Raw genomic sequence first — 22,625 nt, forward strand, 5'->3', positions numbered from 1 at the left:
AATTTGTTATCTAAAATTTTTATTTATAAAAAAACTAAAAATGTTGCCAATATCTATGTGCTATTTCAAAGTGATTCCATGAATCTAAATAATTGTTGTTTATGTATCTTTTTAACTATTTCTCCTCCCATCAGGATTGGTTTATGTTCTGCTTTCCCCCATTCGGTTTCCATTCAAATTAACTAGTTCTGCAATTCTCATTTTGACTTCTGACATCGGCTGTAATCAAATTTTGCCTTTCATTTACAACTTGTTATAATTCCGGTGCCGTTCGCAGCCGGAAACGTGCTCGCCGCCGTTTTGTCTACGCCACAAAATAGCAAAAGCCAACTATAGAAAAATGAAAACATAAAAAGAAACAAAGCCAAAAGTAAAATAAACTTTGGCAGCAAAATATTTCTTCGGCATTTGTGTTGCAGCATTTCTTGTTTATAAAACAAAAAAGGGAACAAGACCGAAAAAATATCAAATGCAGGCGAGGAGATTTTGTCCGCAGTGTTATGAAGTGGTTAGAATCTTGGCTTGCACTTGTCCAAACAAAATATATATGTTGTGCATTTATGAATATAATATGTGGAGCATCCTTGGCTGGCTGCCGAAATGACAAAATGATGCATTAAACTAATTGGAAAAACTTTGGGTGTTTTCTGTGAGTGCTCAGCGGAGCTGAAGAAAAGCCACAAGAAGTGATCAAAGGAGCGTGCGATGTGGAAGAAATTAGGAACTAGATGTGATTGAATTTTGAGGCTAAGTAAGCGGAAATAAAATAACATAAAATCTATGGCTTATAAGTGAAATAAATTACAATAAAATAATGAAAAATACCAACTGTGCTATCGTAAATTCAATCTTAACGGAAAATTTGCAATAACAATGTAAAAAAAAACACAATTGACAGCAACGGAAACAATTTCAAATGGTAAAATAATGAGATAAGTGAAAAAATTAATGCAAATTCAACGAAACGAGCAATAAATTTAAAATCACCAATCTTCTACTAGTCCCACAAAATTGCTGAAAATAATTTATTTCTTTATTTTCTGAAATTACAACCTCGAATCATATATATTTAACCAGACAAACCACTTGTTTTTCCCACAATTTTCTACATAATTGTCCATGTTTATTTGTCACTAACCTCGGTCAAAGTTGTTGCTTGTTTACACAAGAGTGTCAAAATCGGCCAGACGAGTAAACAAGTAAGCGAGAACAAATATTTTAACAGAAAATTAAAGCAATCAACAAGCAAAGCTTGAGATAGTCCCAAGAAGTTCGTGAGAAAATGAAACTTGATTACTTAAATGAAAAAAAGGTCAAGAGACCCAAGAAAGCAATGTAAATAATGCAGGTTGAGTGAAAATTAAGAGCGCAGATAAGGCAGTTGATAATACGGCGTGGATTGGGCCGGGGAGGTATGAAAAGGAAACCGCATTGTTCACATAATTGAAAAACAGATTTCTCTACACACTGCTGAGAATTTGAGAATGCTTTCAGCATATTTATGTCCGACTGCGTATTCAACCAGCTGTCCAAGAATCTAGGCCGTTTAAATTGCTCCACGTTCTCTATACATATACGAATATATGCCTCGACTATATTTAGACTTTTTCGATATATGCAAGCCACTTGACGTATGAGTAATTTTCCAAAAATTGATTAATTAAATCTAACGGTTTTACTTGATTTTAGGGTGGCTTTTAAAAAAAGGACTCTTTAGTTTGCTAGATTTTAGCTGCAAGCCAATTAAACAAGCTTTTATTATCTTTTTTTTATTATCTAAGCCTGTTTCCCGTGGAAGAAAAAAACCCAAAGCAAAAAAAAATAGTACAAACAAATAAAACTAGAAATTCCCCGATGAACCAGAAACTCGTGAAGCAACGACAAAAAGCGAAATGCAAACAAATGTTCATACGTATTTAATGCGTATATATATGCTCACATAAGCTCTCTTCGAGGCTTATAAAATAAAAGCCGAAAACACAGATTTGTCGTTATATGCAACGCCAAATCTTCACTGTTGGCTTCCGTTTTATTTTTTTATTTTATGCTGCAAAAGTCGAAATGGATAAAGATAAAACAATCATTTAAAAGCTTCCAATTCGTATACAGGCGAATACATACATGATTAAATGATGTCATTAAGTGAGCGCGAGTAATTATTTAATATACTTATATTAATGCAATTAAACAATTTTTAAAGCGAGAGTAATTAGGCTGGAGTTAAATAATTATTATTTTTGAAAGCTAAATTTGTACTGTTTTATGACATTGTCGGAGACGGAAACCTAATTAAATCATTGTGTCGTGCTGGCGGAAAGAAATAAATTTATAGGCTCCTAAAAATAAGAAAGAGAGTTATCAAAATGTTTTTACTTTTACTAGTAACTATCTTTTCTAGTGGCTTAACGAAAGTTCAGGGTCCTTTGGGAAGTTAAATTTCATTCAAATAAACTGCTTCAGAAAAGTTCCTCATTGAAAGCAACCACGACAAAAAAAATAAAACAGGATGCAATGGAATTTCATATGCAAATTAATAAGTGTCCGACCATTACCAATTTCGATGACCTGCCATTACATATAACACATTAAAAAATAATGAGTTAAAAGTGTAAAAATAAATGGAAATTAATTGATAAAATTTAATGAGATGACCAGAAAAGCCAACAACTCTCGACAAAAAAAATCGCAGAACGAGTCGGACAAGCGGTCGGAATAATAGGGAAAATGCGAAAAAAAAATGTATGAAAATAATTAAGCCGCCAGCAGCTAAAACAACAGCAACCGAGGGCTTGACAAAAACTTAACAACTTTATGCTGCCGGTCCAGCCGGTCTGTAAGCTTAATTAACACTAGGATTGCGGTTGGAAAGGAGATTTCCGTGGGCGAAATGGCGAGCTGCCGGCGCTAAATGTCAACAATAAGCTCGAGTGCGGCTGTTGCACTTTCCCCCCGCGCTTTTCCGGCATTTCCGGCCCTTCCATTTCCATTTTCACTTCCACTGCCCACCCAACCTTCGTTTTATGAATTTTGAGCAGCTTTCGCCTGCAGATTCTGCGGCAACAAATCTCCAGTGATAGTCACGGAAATCGCTTAAATTGTGCAGCCAAAATAAACGGATGGCGCGTTGAATTTATGCAAAAATGTAAAAACGTAAAAAGTTTTTGCAAAAGGTCCGTTCGCACTCCTCTGTCCTTTGAAACTTGTTGTTTTTCGACTCCGGCCACGAGCTTCATTGCGCATTCAAGTGGCCCCGTTTGGCAAATGAAAATGAAAATAAAACCGAAAACTTGGACACACCGTCCATGCCCAATTGAGTTTGTTTCGGTTTCGTTTCGAGCTGGGGATATTGCCTCCGTTTCTATTTTTTTTGCATTTTCTGCCCGCTCCCTGGATGATTTGACAAAAGTACTGCATTGGTTTTTTGAGGCTCGAATGTCTGGGTGGCATAGTTTTCATTAGCTCCGCACAAATTTCATAGCCTAATTTGAGGCTTCGATATTGCGTATGCATCGCGTGTTGCGGGCGTGAAATAAAAACACGCCAAGCGCGTCCCATTAAATAAGCAAATAAACAAGTCGCAGACTTAGTGCCACATTGACAATAAGGCCCAGACCCAAAAGGTCCTTTGGCCACGACTTTTTCATGTTGTCTCTTTTCACGAAACCACATGAAAGGAATAAGGAGTAAATAGAAAATAGGACATATTAGGTTTCCCTAATAAAAAGTGTAATAAAAAAACCATTCCGAAAAACGTAACTATTTTTCAGTAAATTTTCTAGTATCTTTTTTACTAAGAAATCTAATTTCTTTGTTGGAAAATCGTTTTTAATGTAGAGAAATTTGTTACTGATTTTTGACTGGTTGCAAATCTTATTAAACATAATTACTTGTTAGAAACAACTTTTTTAAAAGTTAACAATTTTTTTTTTTTAGTTTAATATTTTGTTTTATAAAGTTGTAGCAATTTAAAAGCTGTGTAAAAATATCTAGTTAGGTGCTCTTCTACAAATTTATTTTAACGAAGGCAATGAAAATACCGATTTTATGAAATTGTATGCAGCTATAACAGAGCTAAAATTCTCCCAGACTTTATACGCTGATTTTATACATATTTTAGAACTAATTCCTCAATAAATTCCATTTGAGTAATGAGCTCGTTAAGTGTCCACTCTGCAACATAAAACAACTCAATGAAGTACCCCGGTCAAACCTCTCGATATATTTATTTGATCCTTTCGGAAGAGCAAAGAAAGAGGAAAGTCAGCGGTAATCAAGCTTCGCATTCCGCTTGAAATGAGCTAATTAAAGGACCATTTCGAATGGCCAACAAATTTTCGGTGTGCCAACCCTTCGCATCCGGATCCGGATCCCTCGACTTTGCTGAGTGATTAATTTTCATATTTATAATAAAACGCTGAAAAGGTTGGACAAGCAAACAAAAAAAAACACACGCACACAAACAGCCAAACAGCCGAAAGAAGAAATGAGAAAGCTGGAAAAAATAACAAAATGGCCTACACAAATGCCAGCAAATGGCTTTACAAGAGGGCCGGGATGAAGGAAAATCTGTTGAAAACATGCTCACTTTTATATGGTTTATATGCTCCATGGATCCCATATGAGCTGCATAATGAGTGGCATTGGGAGTGGGAGTGGGCGGAGGGTGGAGACTGGGGGGTGGCTGTAAAGGGGGCGTGGGGTGTGCCCAACAAGTATAATTAACATTGAAAGCCGAGCGAGTACGTCAAATGAGAAATGTGCAAACAAGTGTGGTTGCTGGGAAAAATGGGGTGGATGGGGAAAATGTTTTAGGAGTTTGTTGGTGGGATGTCGGCCCACTCACACTCGAACACGCCTGCTCAATGGCCTTTCACGCACACACACCTTTGATATTAAAATTAAAATGGCAAAGAGACCTTCGTGCCTTAAGCCTGATTAAAGTGGGTAACTAATATAGATTTATTCCAGCCGAACTATTGGCTTCAGGAAAATCCTCTCAGCCTTTTTATATGTCGTTCTGTTTAATTGTGGGAAAACCCTAAATCTCATTAAGGCCCATAATTATGTTTATTGCAACTGTTGCATCGCGTTGAACCAGGCTTTTCCATTTGCGGCTTTGAGGACTGCGGTTTAGTTTATTTGCAGTGCCGCAACTTTTTCCGTATAGCCGGACATATTTGCATAGTTGCTAGGCTTTCAATTAAATCAGATTTTCATTAGCTCGATTAGGCTGTTAATTAAATTTGAACTGAAATATTAACTGATAAGGGCGGTAATAAAATGAAAATATGATTAGTTTTTGTTTGACATATTCAGTTGTAATCGAATGTTATAACTGGCAAAAATATTTAATTAAATATTAGTCAGTTAAAGGTCAAAGCAACTTTATAAAAATAATGGAAATACAAGTGCTTTAAATTTAGTAAATAAAATGCACAATATTCATATACCTAATTTTCATTTAATGTAATATATTCTTAAAATTTTAATTTTTTTTACTTTTATTAACGTCATTTTTAAATTAGCGTTCCATAATTGAATAGATTTCCTAAATTTTTTTTTAATTTTTTGAAAGAAATACATAATTTAGTAAAGACTAGTTTATCTGTGTGTTCCTTAATCTGATTTCAATTTTCAGTAACTGCCATATCTTTTTCCACAAAACCCGACCCAAATGGTCAGTGTTGCATAACACCCAAGTAGCTTCCGCAGTAGATTAAATAAACCATACTTTGCCCAGTGCACTGGACAATCTGCGGGAGCTTAAAACCCGAAGTAAATACCAAAAACTAAAAACAATATCCGAGGCAACGCGAGCCAAAAACTTTTTATCAAGCGCTTAGTGGCACATCCGACAATTGACAGACAGAGACGGCGGCAGACAGACAATGGGGCACGGATAGAGCGAGAGGGAGAGGCCGAGTACCCCATTCTCGTTGGGATTTGGTTGCATGTACGCAAGTGGCACTCCAATTAAAATGATTGTCTTAATGCCGGGCAGAGCATCAGTGGCTATTACAACGCGTCGAGTTGATTCATTCAGTCTAGTTTTTTCTTTTTTTTTTTTTGAGAGTGCTTCATCCGGCTGTACCGCCCCCTCATTTGCCCATCCACTCGTTCATTCATTCATTCACTCACTCACTCAGTCGGTCCGTACAACAAAACTAAAATCATCACTTAATGTGCTGAAAATAACGCACTTGCACGTACTCGACTAATTTATTTGATTACCCTTACAATTACGGCGGGGTTTTTTATTCTTCTTGTTCAGTCCGCAAGACAAAGAAACGAGTTCTAGAGAGAAATTCCCGAAGTGATGATGGAAATGCCTTTGCCTAATTTATTTCTTTAGCTTAACCCAGAGCTCTGAATTTCGTGCTGTTGAATTTCTGGCTGTTGTACCCATTAGTCTAATCGGGTTGTCAAGTTTATGGCCAAGTGCCCGGCCATTGCATTATCTAATCGGTGTATTACGCGAATCCTGTGCTTAGAGCGTGTGGTTCATAACGCGATAAGAAGCAATTATTTATGGTCTTCAATATGAGATTGGCTAAAAACTGTAAAAAGCCTTGGCAACGTTTCTTTAACATACAAATAATGAACAGCCCTGGAAAATAAAATGATTTAAATACGTTAATTCTAAATAGGTTAATGAGATCTACAAGTATTGTTTACTTTTAATGCTCCCTCATTTATACATTATGTAGAAATTCTCGTAAACAAGCTACACTCAATTTTACACCTATACACTTTTCATAATACGGTTTTGTTTTCCATAAAAAAGTAACACTTGTTTTTATTATTTGCAAAAATTAGTTTGGACAATATAATTGTCCGGCATTTCTCCCCCTTTCTTTATTAGATCCCAGCTTCAACCAAATTAGCCTCATTATGCCGCACTTGTCTGTCAAAGTTGCAGCTAATTTTCCCCAGCTCAGCAGAAGTTGAAAACTTAATTAACTCATTCCTCAACTATAGCACGGACCACCCTTCTCTCGTTCAGCTCTTTGAATTATTTGGCCAGATTTGACATTTAAAATAAATTAAGCAACGAAATCGCAGAAAGTGGTTCGGGTAACAAATGAATTGCAGAATAAAGAGTGAACATTTTAAAAGTAATACCACTCAAGCTGGCCATATAAATCACATGTCTTGGGCAATCATCGATATCACAAATACCAACGATACGAGCCCGATTATGGGGAGAACAGCCTGGAAGTGTTTGCGGTGGGATTATCTAATCAATTGTACAACTCATAAATTAGTTCGCATGGAATTGAATCATAAAGCCCGTCTTTCACAATTTCCGAGAAATGCCCGATGGCCTGGACTACAATGGGGATTCCCTTGGCCAACGTTACTGTTTTCGACTAATGCCGATTAAATAGATGGACAAAGCACAAATGTATCTCGTAGCTACTTATTTGCATCCAAATTACCATTGAAATTCTCATTGGGCACGCAAATTATGCTCGAAATGTCGGAAATGGAAATGGTTTGGGTGCGAGCAAACAAACAAAAGTATCTCGAACATGTTTGCCTATGGCCGAAAGACAAAGACTCGGTCTTATTTGATGACCTATCCCAATCGAATTTCTCCATCTCGGCTTCTTCTTTCTTCGGCTTGCGTTGTAAACATTTGCTCAAAGCAAAACTGGAAAAGTCCCAAAAGCGGGCTTAAAATCAATATTTAAATTGCAGGCAACTATTTTTGGAGGCCCTCGTGCACACAAAGAAAATTTTGGCACTATGAAAAAAATGGATTTTATTTGTATAATGCATACAGATATAAATATTTAAACCAATAATTATTTTTGATTAGAAAAAATTGTTTTTTCGAATTTAATAATTCTATGAGTAAGTAGTTTGGTACAAGTAAAATAAATGGTTAATTATTTTAAGACTGCTTTTACAAAAGTACGACTGGTCTAATAGCACTTATAAGTTATCCCAAATAAATATATTTTTCCTTAAGTGTAGATGCTAAAGATTTTATTGGGTCTCCATCGTATCGCTGTGGCCCAACCATTATGGATATGTGTGCTTGTGTTTGCCAAGAACAAAAGGAACTTTGCAGCAAAACCTTGGAACAATTTGTTGTGCGAAGGAGACCGACAGACACACGGAGAGAGAGCGCACGACTAACGACTGTTGCTAATTTGTTGTTTAGGCCCTCGTGGTTTGTTTTGATTTGGTTTGCTTTTATTTGCATTCCCTTGAGGTTTTTTTTTTGTCTGCTCCATATTAATTAATAGTTTTGTTTTTTACTCGCCCATTGTCATTTTTTGGCAATGAGCTTCGGGCTTTTTGGCTTGATTAGCCCTGGAAATGAAAATCAAGGCTTAAGAATAGGACTTTACTTTCAGGCAATCACAATCTCACTTTAAATGCTTTTCTTTCGGGCTTAAGGTATCTTTCAATTAATCTTGCAATTTAATTTGATTGAAAATTTTCAAGTTTATAATCCTTTTTGGAAAACTTATAATCTTTTAAGTTTTGCCCAAAGTTTGTCACTTGAAAAAATGTGGCCACTGAAAAGAGCAATTCAGCAAAAATGTTGTGCAACTTTCTTGAGCAGGGGGAACCTGAAGAAAAAAATGTTTATACGAAAGTAATAAACTTTGGAGGGCACCATTAGGGCAATTAGCCAAAAGTCCCCATTTCTATTTCAATGTTATCGCCTCATTTCATTTAAATTCGTGCCTGATCTTTGACCACGCCTCATTGTTAGTCACTCACTTATTATTATAATTATCAGCTTATCAGTTGACTGGACTTTTGGCCAGCTGGGGAAACTTTTGGCCCGGTTCTATTGAAAATCTTTTCGTTTGGCAATTTGTTGACAGCTCAAGATAAACTCGGTGTGGGCGATGGTGCAGAGCCATAAATTGGCCAAGTGACTTGTTGGCAGGCTTAATTATGGCTTTATCGGTCAGGCCATATGACTTTGAAGAAAATGAATAAATTATAAATCAAAAAACTTGTGAGCAAGTAAATAAAATGAAAGAAAATAACTGAATTTTTGTGAATATAAAGAGCAATTCTTATATTCCCGGTTATTGTCTTGTAATAAGAAATTCATTCATTATTTCCGTTTTCCTCTCCATCAATTGTAAATTTGATATCCAGTAATTTGTTTCTCTCACATTTCCATTCCTTCCTCCCAATTCGATTCCTTTAATCTCCAACCGAGTCTCCAAAGGACATTTAGCCCGATGTGGAGCTCATCTTGCCTGTTGTTTTCCTTTCGACTACTTCCTTATCTGAACGCAGGACACTGGCAAATTTTCAGGTTTTTTGACTTCAATTATATGAATACAGTAAATATTGGATTTTATTGTTGGTGTTTCTCCGGGTGGGCTTAGGGACTTGGGATAAAGTTGCTCCTTTGCATTTTCTTCTAAACATATTTTCCGCCTCGAGAGCGCTTTACTACCGAAAATTCAAAAGTACCTCAAGTTTTCTTTTTGGCAGCTCCCGGCAACTTTGTTGTTGCCATTAAAACTAGTTTAACTACGCGCCTAGAACATGGTGGAATTAATTTTTTCATTTCGCCGTGCCAAACTTGACCCAAGTTTGCCACTTTTTTTATTACCCTCTACTTGGTTATTAAATGCAATCTCCTTTACGTGGCGGGCGACATTAATAAGCTCGAAACGTGTGGCCGTACATATATTTGCGTGTGTACTGCCGGCAAGGACATTGTTAAAGTTGACAGCCAGCCTAGATCCCGGCCGCCTTACGTTAAATTAAATTTATATGCTTATTTATGAACTTGCAACAATGAAATATTTTTGCGACAAATAAAACTTGAGCCCAACGAGCTGGAAAGTGCGGACGAAAGGGAGCACACCATCTGGTGTAGCGCTGGCAGCAGAAAGAGAAAGGTAAAGGACGTGCGAAAGAGACGCCATCCTGAGGCGCGGCCAGTTGTAGTTTGATGGCTTTTGTGAAAAAGCAGAGGATGGGAAAGGAAAGTCGGCAAGGTGGGTGGCATTTATGGTCAGCTGTATGCCTCATAAGTGTATTTTTGATGGCTATTTAAGGGGTTATATACCTTTTTTTTTTTTTAAAAAACGAAATTTTTTTTTTTGCTGAATCTTAAAGTATATCCCCTAGAGAACATCCTCCCAAATTTTCATACAGATCCGAATAATAGTTCGATAGGAAAACAGCGTTTTGACGCGCTCGACTTCAATAGTTGCAACGTCAACGTAAAACTTTGAATGCGATTATCTCAAAGTCGTGTTTTTCCAAAAGTGCCTTCGCTGTGACCACGATTGCGCAAGAACTATTTGATCGATCTTCTTCAATTTTTTTTTAAATTATTCTTAATGATTGTGCCGAGTTCGTGAACGATTCAGTTTTTATGCGCCAATTTTAATTTCGCAGATCAGAATTTTTTAATAAAATTTTTACAACTTGAAAAATCAACTTTTTGGAAAAATTGTTACTGTATGCAGAAAAAAGGAAATATTCTTAAAAGTAATCGTTCACGAACTGGATATAACACTATACTAACTAAAAATTTTTGGTTTTTTGATATCAGTTGACCTGCTGGACTTCCATCGTGGTCACCGCAAGCCACTATAAAAAAAAAAGGGTTCCGAAAGAATTGCCATAACTTCGTAAATTATTCATATTTTTTCAAGAACAAAGGCTTGTTGTTTCGATAAAAACATGTACTATCAATAAATAATAACTTCACTGTCATAAAATAATTGCTACACACCAAAAAAAAAATCCAAAGTTCCCTTAATTTTTTCGCTCAAAAAAGGTATATAACCCCTTAAGTATTTTGCATTATTGCTTTTTCACGAAATGAGTTTTTGACTGACTCGTGTCATCGCAGTGGAACTTCGATGCGGAGCAAATGATCATATTTATGTGCTCATGTATATGATGGACGTTGATGCACTACGAGCAGTACAAACAAGTGGCCCAACGATACCAAGCACGTGCTTGTTACGCGCGGGACCCTTTATCAATTAGGGCAAAAATGCGAGTTCGCGAGGAAAAGACATGAAACCAAATACTACAAATACTACAACTAAGATTGAAGCAAATGAGATAAAATTTTAGTTTTCAATACGGGGATAGATGTTGAAGTGCAAATTAAATGATAAAGATTGTTATAATTTTTACATAGAACACGAAAAGGCTCATGCAGAGTAAAATTTGATGTACATCGAGGCAAATTAAGAGGGTAATAATTTCGTGTTAGTCTAACGGGAACATTAAAAGTTAAACGGTTTACCAGTTCTACGGAATCAATATCACCTCTTATAAGATTTTGCATAAAAATAGTACCAAGCATTATTCTACGGTTTTCAAGTGTAGGTAAATTAAGCAATAGTAATCTACTCTGGTAGGAAGGTAGCCTTACGTTTTGATCCCAGTTCAAACTACGAAGGGCAAAAAGAAGAAATTTTTTTTGCACCGACTCAATACGGTCGATGTGCACTTGATATTGTGGGCTCCAAACTGAAGAACAATATTCCAAAATAGGACGGACAAGGGAGGTAAATAATAATCTGGTTGTATAAGGGTCATCAAATTCCTTTGACCAACGCTTTATAAACCCAAAAACACTCATAGCTTTATTGACAGTGGCCATTATGTGGCAATCAAATTTAAGTTTTGGGTCGAGAAGAACACCTAAATCGTTAATTGAATATATACGGTCGAGTGGTGTATTTTGAAGAGAATAACTAACAAACGTAGGAGTGCCCCTGTAAAAAGTCATAACGTTGCATTTAAGGCAGTTCAGATTTAAAAGGTTGTACTCACACCATCCCTGAAAACAATCAATATCTGACTGTAAGTTGAAACCGGACCCTACATCTTTATATGATAAACAAAGCTTAACATCGTCAGCGTACATTAGTACACGAGAATGAGCTACGATAGAGGGAAGATCGTTAATAAACAAAGTAAACAGCAAAGGGCCTAAATGACTACCTTGAGGAACTCCAGATGTCACGTTGATCATTTTAGAAACAGCGCTCTTAAATATAACCCTCTGAGTCCTACCATTCAAGTAACTTGAAATCCAAGTTAATAGATTACATGGGAACCCAAGCTGATCTAATTTGAATAAAAGGAGAGAGTGGTTAACAGAGTCAAAGGCCTTACTAAAATCTGTATATATAACGTCAGTCTGCATGTTATTCTTATATCCATTTATTACAATAGATGATAGTTCAAGAAGGTTGGTGGTGGTCGATCTTCGCTTAACAAAACCATGCTGACACGGTGATATTAGCGAGGAACATAAATGCTGCAAATGAGAAGTAATAATACATTCAAATGCTTTAGGAATTGCCGACAATTTAGAAATGCCTCTATAATTCTGAGCATCCGCCTTCGCACCCTTTTTGTGGAGTGGAATAATGAAAGAGTCCTTCCAGATAGTTGGAAAAACTGATGATGAAATAGACAAATGAAAAAGTTTAAGAATCGGTTTACAAATGGTTGAAGCACAAAACTTAAGCACACTCCCAGGGAGTCCATCAGGACCGGGAGAATACGTTGGCGTTGTTGTTGCTAAATCCTTTAAAAGAGAACTTTCGGTAATTACAGGGGTAAAAATACAATTAGCCCTATTTAAGTGGTTAGGGTAGGTAGGGTTTGACCAAGCAGCCGAACTATAAGTAGTTTGGAAAAACTCGGCAAATAAATCCGCAATTTCAGAATCCGACGATGCCTCTTTTGAGTTTAAACGTACCGATGAAGGCAATGCCGAAGACTTACGCTTGGCATTAACGAAGTTATAAAACTGCTTCGGATCATTTGAAAACTCGAATTTACATCGATTTAAATACATGGAATAGCAATGACTGTTGAGAACATTAAAATCTGAACGAGCCACAACATATTTCGCAAAATCAGACGGCTTTCCCGTTTTTTTATACTTTTTATAAGTGTTGGATTTAAGATTTTTAAGTCTTTGAAGCTCATTGTTAAACCAAGGAGGCCTGTTTAGCTTCGGAGGAAGACTGTCAGGTACACATTCGTCAAAGAAAGTGTTTAAAACGCTATAGAAAAGTTCAATTGCACTGTCAATATCCATGCAATTGTACAAATCAGTCCAATTATATTGAGAAATCATGTAGTTTAGTTTATTATAGTCACATTTACGAAAGCATCTCCTTTTAGTTTGAGGAACTAAAAGAGAAAGGGTATCAGTACAGGGGAGGCCAATTGTCAATTCCAAAGTTGGATGATATTGGTCTTCAGGTACAACAAGTGCGTCAATTCTAGCTACAGTGACTTCATGCGGATCTAAAACAAAGACTAGATCTAATTGTCTATTTAATGAATTTCGTATAAAGCTTACTTGCTGTAACGATAATTCTAAAAGGCCATCCACAAAATCATGGGCGGATAAAGGAGTAGCGACAAGTGAGTCAGTGGGAAGAGACCAAGAGATATTTGGGAGATTAAAGTCACCCAAAACAATCAAAAGGTCTCTGTTAGAAAGAAAGGATAGAACAGATTTAATAGCAGACAGATGGTGCTCATAAATTATTAAATCAGAGCCAGGAGGAATATAAGAGCAGGTTACAAAAATAGATAAGGATTGAATGGAAACTTTGACACTAACAAATTCAATATCGTTAGGGATATGAATGTTAAGCCTCTCCGATGTTAAACTAGAGGTAACGGCAATCAGAACACCACCCCCCCTACGCGGGGAGCGATCGGTCCTGTAGGTGTTAAAGTTCATTGACAAAACTTCAGAGTCAGATATCTCTGGTTTCAGCCAAGTCTCCGTAAAAGCCAAAATATCTTCTGTAAATGCAGAGGAGTCAGCATAAAGCTTTGGTAGCTTCATATTTAGTCCTCTAACATTTTGATAAGCCAAAAATAAACCTGTTAGTTTTTTGGCACAGTGGAAGGCCTATTATTAGGCACAGTGGAAAGCCGATTATTAGGCACAGTGGGAGGCCTGTTATTTGTTCTCGGTTTATTGGGAACAAATTCTTTTATTACCAAATCATCATTAAGCCAAAAGCTTTCAGAAAGTAGTACATTAAACACATCAGGCGGAGCAAATATTTTAAAAGAAGATATCCTACGGGCGTACGAAAATTGAAATTGTTCAACTTCAATGTCCTCGGATGGGAATTTTTCACGTATGAATTCCATAACATCCTCAGATTTGGTATCCGGGGTAAATCTAGAAACAAACAATTGCTTCCTATGTGGAACAACTGAAAGTTTCTTACGCCCCCCAGCAGCAGTCTGAACCTCACTCGGCTGGGACCCAGAAGCGGTTCCTACTGTACCTACGGTCAGCACCGACTTCTGTAGCTCAGGTTGGCATCCAGAAACAGGGTCACCTCCGGAACTGGCTGTTACCATAGGCACAGGTGGCTCGCTTACCCCTGTACCGACCGGAACTGCTGCAGCTACCGAGTTCAATGTTTTGTTATGTTTCACGGTCTTATTAACCGCCCCTGAGCTGGCTTTTTTCCGTTTAGGCGACTCAGTTAATAATAATTTCTTATTATTAAATTGGTCGCAAACTGAGTTGAACCCGTCATTGAGCTGTGTGAAAACTCGTGAAAGGTTTAATAGTCCGTCTCGAGTCTGCCTCATAAAGCTGCTCATTTCGACTGTCATTTCCTTGCAGGACTCATATGCCCACATGAGACCGGTACGCATTTCAATGAAGTCTTTAACTCTGCCAGTAAATCCTGCACATTTGACGTGCATGACCGAATCGCAGAGCCAGCAGATAATAAAAGAATCTTTGGTTGACATCGGAAGAGCACAACTTTTCTTCATACAGATAAGGGCCATTTTATAGGAAAAAAAGATTATTCGAAGATATAGAAAATAAAATGTGGAAAATATACCTCGAGTAAATTTGGCACTGGGATCAAATTCCAAAACCGCAAAAAACACAAAACACAAAAGTATAAGAGCGCGAGATCGCGAATTAAGTCGAGAGCAAGAGAGCGCGAGAGAAAAAGTGTTCAATCGACTGAGCGTGGCTTGTGCGGCACCAACAACAAAACGAACGAACAGTTACAATGTAAAGCGAGAGAGAGAGACTATGAGAAAAGCACCCAAGAGTCTACAAGAAATTTGGCAGGTTCCGAGAGAGCAGTTAAAATAGAGCGGAATAGAGAGAGAGAAAAAGAGAGAGAATACAAGAGCAAATTTAGAGAGCGCAAAATAACACCAACAAAGCCAAGATATTAAACAAATCTAATGGAAATTGTTAAAATAACTAAAACCACATACCCGTTAAACAGGGAGATCTATTTAAAACACTAACGCGATTGTTAGGCAAACTTTGTTAGATGCTAAACACAAAACACTTGCGTAAAAAATCACAAAAATAAATCAAAAACTCAGAGCACAGGTAAACACAACCGTTCACAAGCGACGCTAAATCGATTATGGATAATAATAAACAGGAAAGAGGCAATCGTAAAAGGTGCTATGGGTTAAGTAAAGACGGTTAGGTTAAGAAGGGTCTTAAGCCCAAGTTATGGTTTCAATTATCCCCATGAAATATTCCAGTTTTTTTTTAAATATATTTTTTGAGAAGATTTTGCATACAAAACAACTGTTTATCCCCTTTGTTGCTACTACATTACCGACTTCCTGCAGCTCCTTGAAATTTAATTAGATTTCACACTTCCGGCCCTTCAATGACGACCCTTAACCCCTTTTCGCCACACACTCGCACATAATTCAATACCACAATTGCCATGGTGTAGCCTAATTGAGCCATTTAATTGTCATATAAATCTCGAATTTTATCGCTTTGAGGCAGCCAAAGGAGCAACCGCAGGGCCAGAAGATCCCAGGAGACAATACACAGAGTGACGCGGCAGTAATAACAACTTTAATTTGACTTCTCTGAACTTGAATCTGGCCATAAGGAGTGACTCCTTGTATATCGTAAACATTTACGATATTCAATAAACTTTTATTCCCGACTGGGCGGACATTTTAAAGTTTTTATATTTTTGTTCACCGCCTTTGGACAAACTGGCGCTGGTAAAACAGTTAATTGAAGTGCGTACTTGAGGGGCAGAAATGGCTTAAATCGGGGCAGAAAAGGGGAAAGCTTTATGGACTCTTGGGCAGTAGTTGGCTTCCCATTTTTTTGCTCTGGTTTGGTTCCTCTAAGCTGTTTCTCCGTTCCCTTTTATGCTTCTGTTGTCCTTTTTTTTTAGCCGACTAAGCTGCAACTCATGAGCGGACAATTTGCAGCCGTCCAGCCAGAATCGGAACCGTTTTCCACATTTAAAAATATTTTTTGTTTCAGCTCGTTTCTGCTTGCCTGCCCTACAAATCCCCAAAGCTGTAAATGGAATTCGTTGCAGATTTTATACGCTTCAAGGGGGTCTTATTGTTTTGACCAAGAGTTTAGGACTCAAAAAATTAAAACTCAGAAAATTCCAAAAAAGGTTTTTAGGATATAACAAATTAAACAAATACTTTATCAAGAATAGATTAGAATTATTGTATTGTAATGTGTACAAATGTAATTCTTCCTGTTTTTTGAGAAGGAGTCATTTTGAAATGGGAAAAAGACACATTCTTATTGATAATATATTTTGAGATAAAATATTTTAAGCCCTAACATAATTTTATTTTTTTGGGATAGGGTATTCTCGGATTCTATTTTTGCCTTCCACACTTTTTTCAAACTTTTTTGTTTTGCTTGCCGCTTGAGAAGATTCCTTTCTTGTGCCAAAGTTGACTTTAAGTTTTGCAATTCGGTTCGGTTATGATTCCATTTACTGGGCCGACAATTTCCATAGATTGTGGTTGTAATTGCTGCACGTTTTTGTATTAGCCTCATTTCGGTCTGAGGCCCCCATATGAAACGTGTTCCAGCGCCCGAAAGTCGGCTGCAATTTCCAGCCTTTCTGCGCCTTGACATGTTTGGTCTCCTTTTAGCAACTTTTCTATCTCCTTCGCAGCAATGTCCTGGCAAACATTTTAAACTCTTGGCAGGCCAACAGAAAGACGGGCGGATAGGAATGGGAGTGGCAGAACCAATTGCAATGCTCATTGCCAGGCTGTTGACATTTTAATAAAAATTATTCGTCGCATTGCAGGGAAATCGGCGGGGGAAGGAATGCACTCGGACTCTGGGTAGAAGGACCCTAGATGAGATAGGGGCTCGCAGGGGCTGGAAACGAGTAGATAAATGATTTCAAAGCGCATTCATTGCCAGCAAAATGTGTGCGAAAATTAATGCGAGAGCAACCATTCAAAGAATCCGTAATGAAAACCGATAAACACTAGCAATGCAGCATTCCAAGCGAATGAGCACAATAAAACGGAATGTTTAGGCTTAAAAAGTGCCCACTTTAAGAGGACTTTAGCCCTTTATTTGGCAGTGGTACATATCGTTTTTTTTATTATACCTTTGTATGAGAAATATATGGGTCTTTTTTTTATTATTATGTTACACATTTTTAGCCTATCCATTTTTTTATTAAAATAATTATTTTTTCCCATTGGTACCTCTTAATTTGCTACACTTTCCGCATCCTCGACTAATTTACGACATAATTAAAATAGAAATATTTCCAGCACATATTTATTCTTGTTGAAATTGACAGTCAGCGACAGTGACAAAAAATAATGGGCCAAAAGTCACACTCTTGAAATATTATTACGAAAAAAATTGCGGCTGAAACTCGTAAATCTTTGCATAAAAAACGCAAACACATTGACCTCCAATAAAGTGAACATTTGTTCACATTAAATGGGAGCAAAGACAACAAAAATCGAATTGACGGAAAGGAAAATATTTCAAATGCAAATGAAAAAACGAAAGCAAAGAAGTCAAGGAAAAATAAGATGTACGGAAATAAATTGCATTATCGTTGATTTGCGAAAAAATTTATTGCATATAAACAAATTGCTGAGGCAACAAATCTATTGTTTGGATATTTGTGTCTGCGGGGGAAAATTGCAAAGCGACTACAACGAAAATCAAAAGGCAATCAAATCCTCAAATAACCCCAAACGAAAGAATTTCGTGTAATATAATTCACTTTTACTATAGGGACACAAAGCATAAAAAACCCATGAAAAGTTGCAAGAAAGGACCCGCCGGCATGACTGCATAAAATATTGAGAATGTTGGTCTGAAGGCTGGCCTATTTATTTCAGAAAAAACAAGAAAGGAAGCTACCTTCGGCCAGCCGAAGCTTATATACCCTTGTAGATAAAGTAATGCTCACTCGGTGCAGTTCCAGGGATTCCAGATTCAGGTAGTAGTCAAGAATCAAAACGCTTACTTCCTACAAAGTTACAATGACTTTTCTTATATTTGTTTGAACATTCCTATGGGAGCCTTAAGATATAGTGGTCCGATCCGGCTCGCTCCGACATATGTACTACCTGCAATAGAAAGAAGACTTTTGGGAAAGTTTCATCGCGATGGCTTTAAAACTGAGAGACTAGTTCGCATAGAATCGGACAGACGGACATGGCTAGATAGACTCGGCTATTGGTGCTGATCAAGAATATATATACTTTTTGTGGTCGGAAACGTCTCCTTCACTGCGTTGCAAACATCTGACTGAAATTATAATACACTCAAAAAAAAATTTTAGAAAATCGCCTATGGATTTGCTTTACTGGCGATTTTTTTCTATATTTCTGGAATATTTCTTGAATTTAATGAATTTTGATTAATTGGAAGAAAATTTTCTTTACCAGTAGAAAATTTTTTTATTTTAAAGAAAAAAATCGCCAGTGAAGCAAATCCATAGGCGATTTTCTAAAATTCAGGGCGATTCATTTTCTGAGTGTACCCTCTACAAGGGTATAAAAAGAGCAGGCTGCTTTAATTTTCTTAAAAAAAGTTAAATTTTTTTTTTTACATAATTCAAAAATTTAACAGTATAAATAAAACATTAAAAACATTTTTATATAATCCAAAGTTTGAAATTTGTAATTAAAAATGTTTGCCAAAATATAACAAGGAATTTATATTTTTATACAAAAGTTAGTCATATTCAAGAATAAATAGAGTTAAAAAAGGCCTTATAAAATTTTAGTTTTTATACCCTTGCAGAGGGTATTATGATTTCAGTCAGAAGTTTGCAACGCAGTGAAGGAGACGTTTCCGACCCCATAAAGTATATATATTCTTGATCAGCATCACAAGACGAGTCGATCTAGCCATGTCCGTCTGTCCGTCTGTCCGTCTGTCCGTCTGTCCGTCCGTCTGTCCGTCTGTCTGTTTCTACGCAAACTAGTCTCTCAGTTTTTGAGCTATCGGGACAAAACTTTCGCAAAAGTCTTCTTTCTATTGCAGGTAGTATATATGTCGGAGCCGACCGGATCGGACAACTATATCTTATAGCTCCCATAGGAACAATCGGAAAAAAAAAACTTTAAAAAATTCTAGCTTCGGTGTTTTTTGAAATATTACCTTCTACTTTTGGGGATGTTATTTTTTAATTAAAAATATTTCTGAATTTCGAATTAATTTTTTAAAAAATCGGACTACTATATCATATAGCTGCCATAGGAACGATCGGAAAATTAATGGAAAAGTAATAGGAAATAAATTCAAGCTTCTTTGGTTTTTATTGTATTATCTTCTACTCTAGGATATGACTCTTTTTAAATATTTCCGAATTTCAATTTTAATTTAATCAAAATCGGACGACTATATCATATAGCTGCCATAGGAACGATCGGAAAATTAATGGAAAAGTAATAGGAAATAAATTCAAGCTTCTTTGGTTTTTATTGTATTATCTTCTACTCTAGGATATGACTCATTTTAAATATTTCCGAATTTCAATTTTAATTTAATCAAAATCGGACGACTATATCATATAGCTGCCATAGGAACGATCGGAAAATTAATGGAAAAGTAATAGGAAATAAATTCTAGCTTCTTTGGTTTTTATTGTATTATCTTCTACTCTAGGATATGACTCTTTTTAAATATTTCCGAATTTCAATTTTAATTTGATCAAAATCGGACGACTATATCATATAGCTGCCATAGGAACGATCGGAAAATTAATGAGAAATATTAGAAAATTGAACATTTTTGCGATTTGTTAATTAATAGGAATGATCTGCAAGGGTATATAAGCTTCGGCTGGCCGAAGCTAGCTTCCTTTCTTGTTTAAAGTTGTAGTTTTCAGTAAATACATTTCTTCAAAATTCTGGTAATGCCACCTTGACTAGCAGTTCCATAACCGAAGACTTTTTCTGCCAGTTATAAACAGTCAATTTAGCTTTTACAACTGATAATTGAAATTGTCGCGTCACATCGTTTCATATATCACCCATAAAGATTCAAGGTCCGATAGCAGTTCTACGACAGCTCCCTATCGGGAACCCATGGAACTAATCTAAGCAATACCTACTCGTGTTCCGTGTAGATTGCGTTCCCCAGTTCTCCTCGAGCACCTCCAATTATCGCAAACAGCTCTGGCAGCCCGTGGACAAACGAATCCGAGAGCTCTCCAGTCCTTAAATATTTCCGCACAGTTTGCTTTTGCAGTACTTGCACTTTTCCATGCCCCCGGGGCCCCAAGACTCTGACTAATTTTTGCTTTTACCCCTATTTCGTATAGGTGGAGGTTGGCCCGGCCAAACATAAATTCAGTTGGGTCAGTTCAAGCACGCACCAAAATTAAAAACAAGAGAGAACGCTATAGTCGGGTTGTTGTCCCGACTATCTAATACCCGTCACTCAGCTAAAGCGAACGCTGTGTCGGGTTGGTGTCCCGACTAATAATCGTAACTCAGCTAAAGGGAGTGCGAGGGAGATAGATATATGTTGACAATTTATAAAGCGTATAACTTTTTAATGAATGGTCCGATTTGAAAAATGTCTTCTACATTTCGATAGGTATAAATATACACAACAAAATTGCATTTATACTTCTCGGAAATCTTTAAAGATGTGGGCGCAGGACCCATTTTAAAATCGTTAGTGGGCGATTGTGGGCGTTAGAGGGGGCGTGGCGCTCGGCTAAAATAAACTTGCGCTGCGTAGGAAGCCAAAGAATATGTGTGGGAAATCCCAACCTTCTAGCTTTTGTAGTTTCTGAGATCTCAGCGTTCATACAGACGGACAGACGGACAGACGGACAGACGGACAGACGGACATGGCTAGATCGACTCGGCTAGTGACCCTGATCAAGAATATATATACTTTATGGGGTCGGAAACGCTTCCTTCTACCTGTTACATACTTTTGCACGAATCTAGTATACCCTTTTACTCTACGAGTAACGGGTATAAAAAGGAAAGTAAAGTGAAAAGAATGGCGGAAGTTGAAAAATTGTTTGGGTTTGAGTTGGGGTATGGGAAAAAAACAAATGGAGTGTACAGTTCCGAAGGTCTCGGTGGCAGACTTAAAGGGTTCTTCAGAACCCCGTTGCCTTAACCTTGCCGGGTAACTAATGGGTTAAGGCTGCTGGCAAACAGACTCGTACATTCGGATTCAAGCGGCATCCGCGTAAACCTCTCGTTAGGCGGGAGACCAATTGACACTGAATTTAATTCCGCATGAAGTGTTTTGCCATAGCGTGACATTTGAATTGGTAATTCCTGCGCCCGAGATGCCACCGCGATTTGGGTGGCAGTTGGCCCCCAACCCCTTCTCAACTTCTTTTCGGCATATCTGCGCCTGCCCACACCACACAACGGAAATTGCCTTTTTTGCGCGACTTCCGCTTTTGTGCGAGCCCCTTGCCCGGATTTTTCCCGCCCAGCTTCCAGCGATACTTCAGTAAATGACAGCTTGCCATTGCCTTATCATGGGGCTGTACTCAAGAAAAATAACTGACAATTACTTGAAATCGAATATAAATGGTATACAAATTTAAAAACAAGACAATAAGTCTAAAAAAAAATTAGTTTTTAATTGTTTTAAATTTTTTGTTGCTTTATAAATCTCTCATTTTAAATTATTGATCTTGAGCTCTTCCATTTTATAATTATGCAAGTAAAACAAACAATGCAAGGCATTTTGAATATTAATAAAAATGGTATAGTAAGAAGTGCGGTACATGTTTCTTTACATGCTACAAAATATTTTTAATGATTAAAAACAAATGTTTTTTTTATTTTTTTTATTAAATATTACTTGAATTCAACCATAATTTTTTGAGTGTAATCCTTTTCCTACAGCGCGCTCCTTTTTCAGTTCCTAGTTCCAGCGACACTTGGCATGGCACGCATAAAGCTGTCAATGTCAATGTAACGTGTTAATTTCAAAGTGGTTTAGTTTGTTGACGCAGCTTGTTAGGCAGTGAGGAAAATAAGCAGGACACGGAGCAGGAGGTGTAGCAGAAACAGGACCACGACAAGGGCAACCCATTCGGGAAAAGGGGTACTTCTTCCGCCATCTGGGGCGTAAAATGTTAAGGCACATGTGGTTTTTATGCCACTCGTGAGCTCTGTTGGGACTGCCTTTATCCTTTTTGCTCACTGCCTGCTGCTGATGATTTCTATCATGGCATTTGATTGATTGAAACTTTTGCCCGAGTCGGGGGCTAGGGGTCTGGAAAAGAGGCGAAGGCCCATGAGGAAAGCGGCTTAGGGAGCTGAAGTTTGCTGGTTGTGGCATTTAGTTTATTGAGGCATTTTGCAAGCTGTCG

The 22,625-nt window shown here is 37.2% G+C and overlaps 1 protein-coding gene across 3 annotated transcripts in view; it reads left to right on the top strand.

The window, feature by feature from the left end:
* Positions 1-22,625, top strand: part of ome (dipeptidyl peptidase 4 omega) — a 105,119-nt gene that overhangs the window by 51,371 nt on the left and 31,123 nt on the right. The window lies entirely within an intron of this gene.

This window comes from Drosophila takahashii, chromosome 3L (assembly GCF_030179915.1).
Source record: "Drosophila takahashii strain IR98-3 E-12201 chromosome 3L, DtakHiC1v2, whole genome shotgun sequence".
NCBI lineage: Eukaryota > Metazoa > Arthropoda > Insecta > Diptera > Drosophilidae > Drosophila > Drosophila takahashii.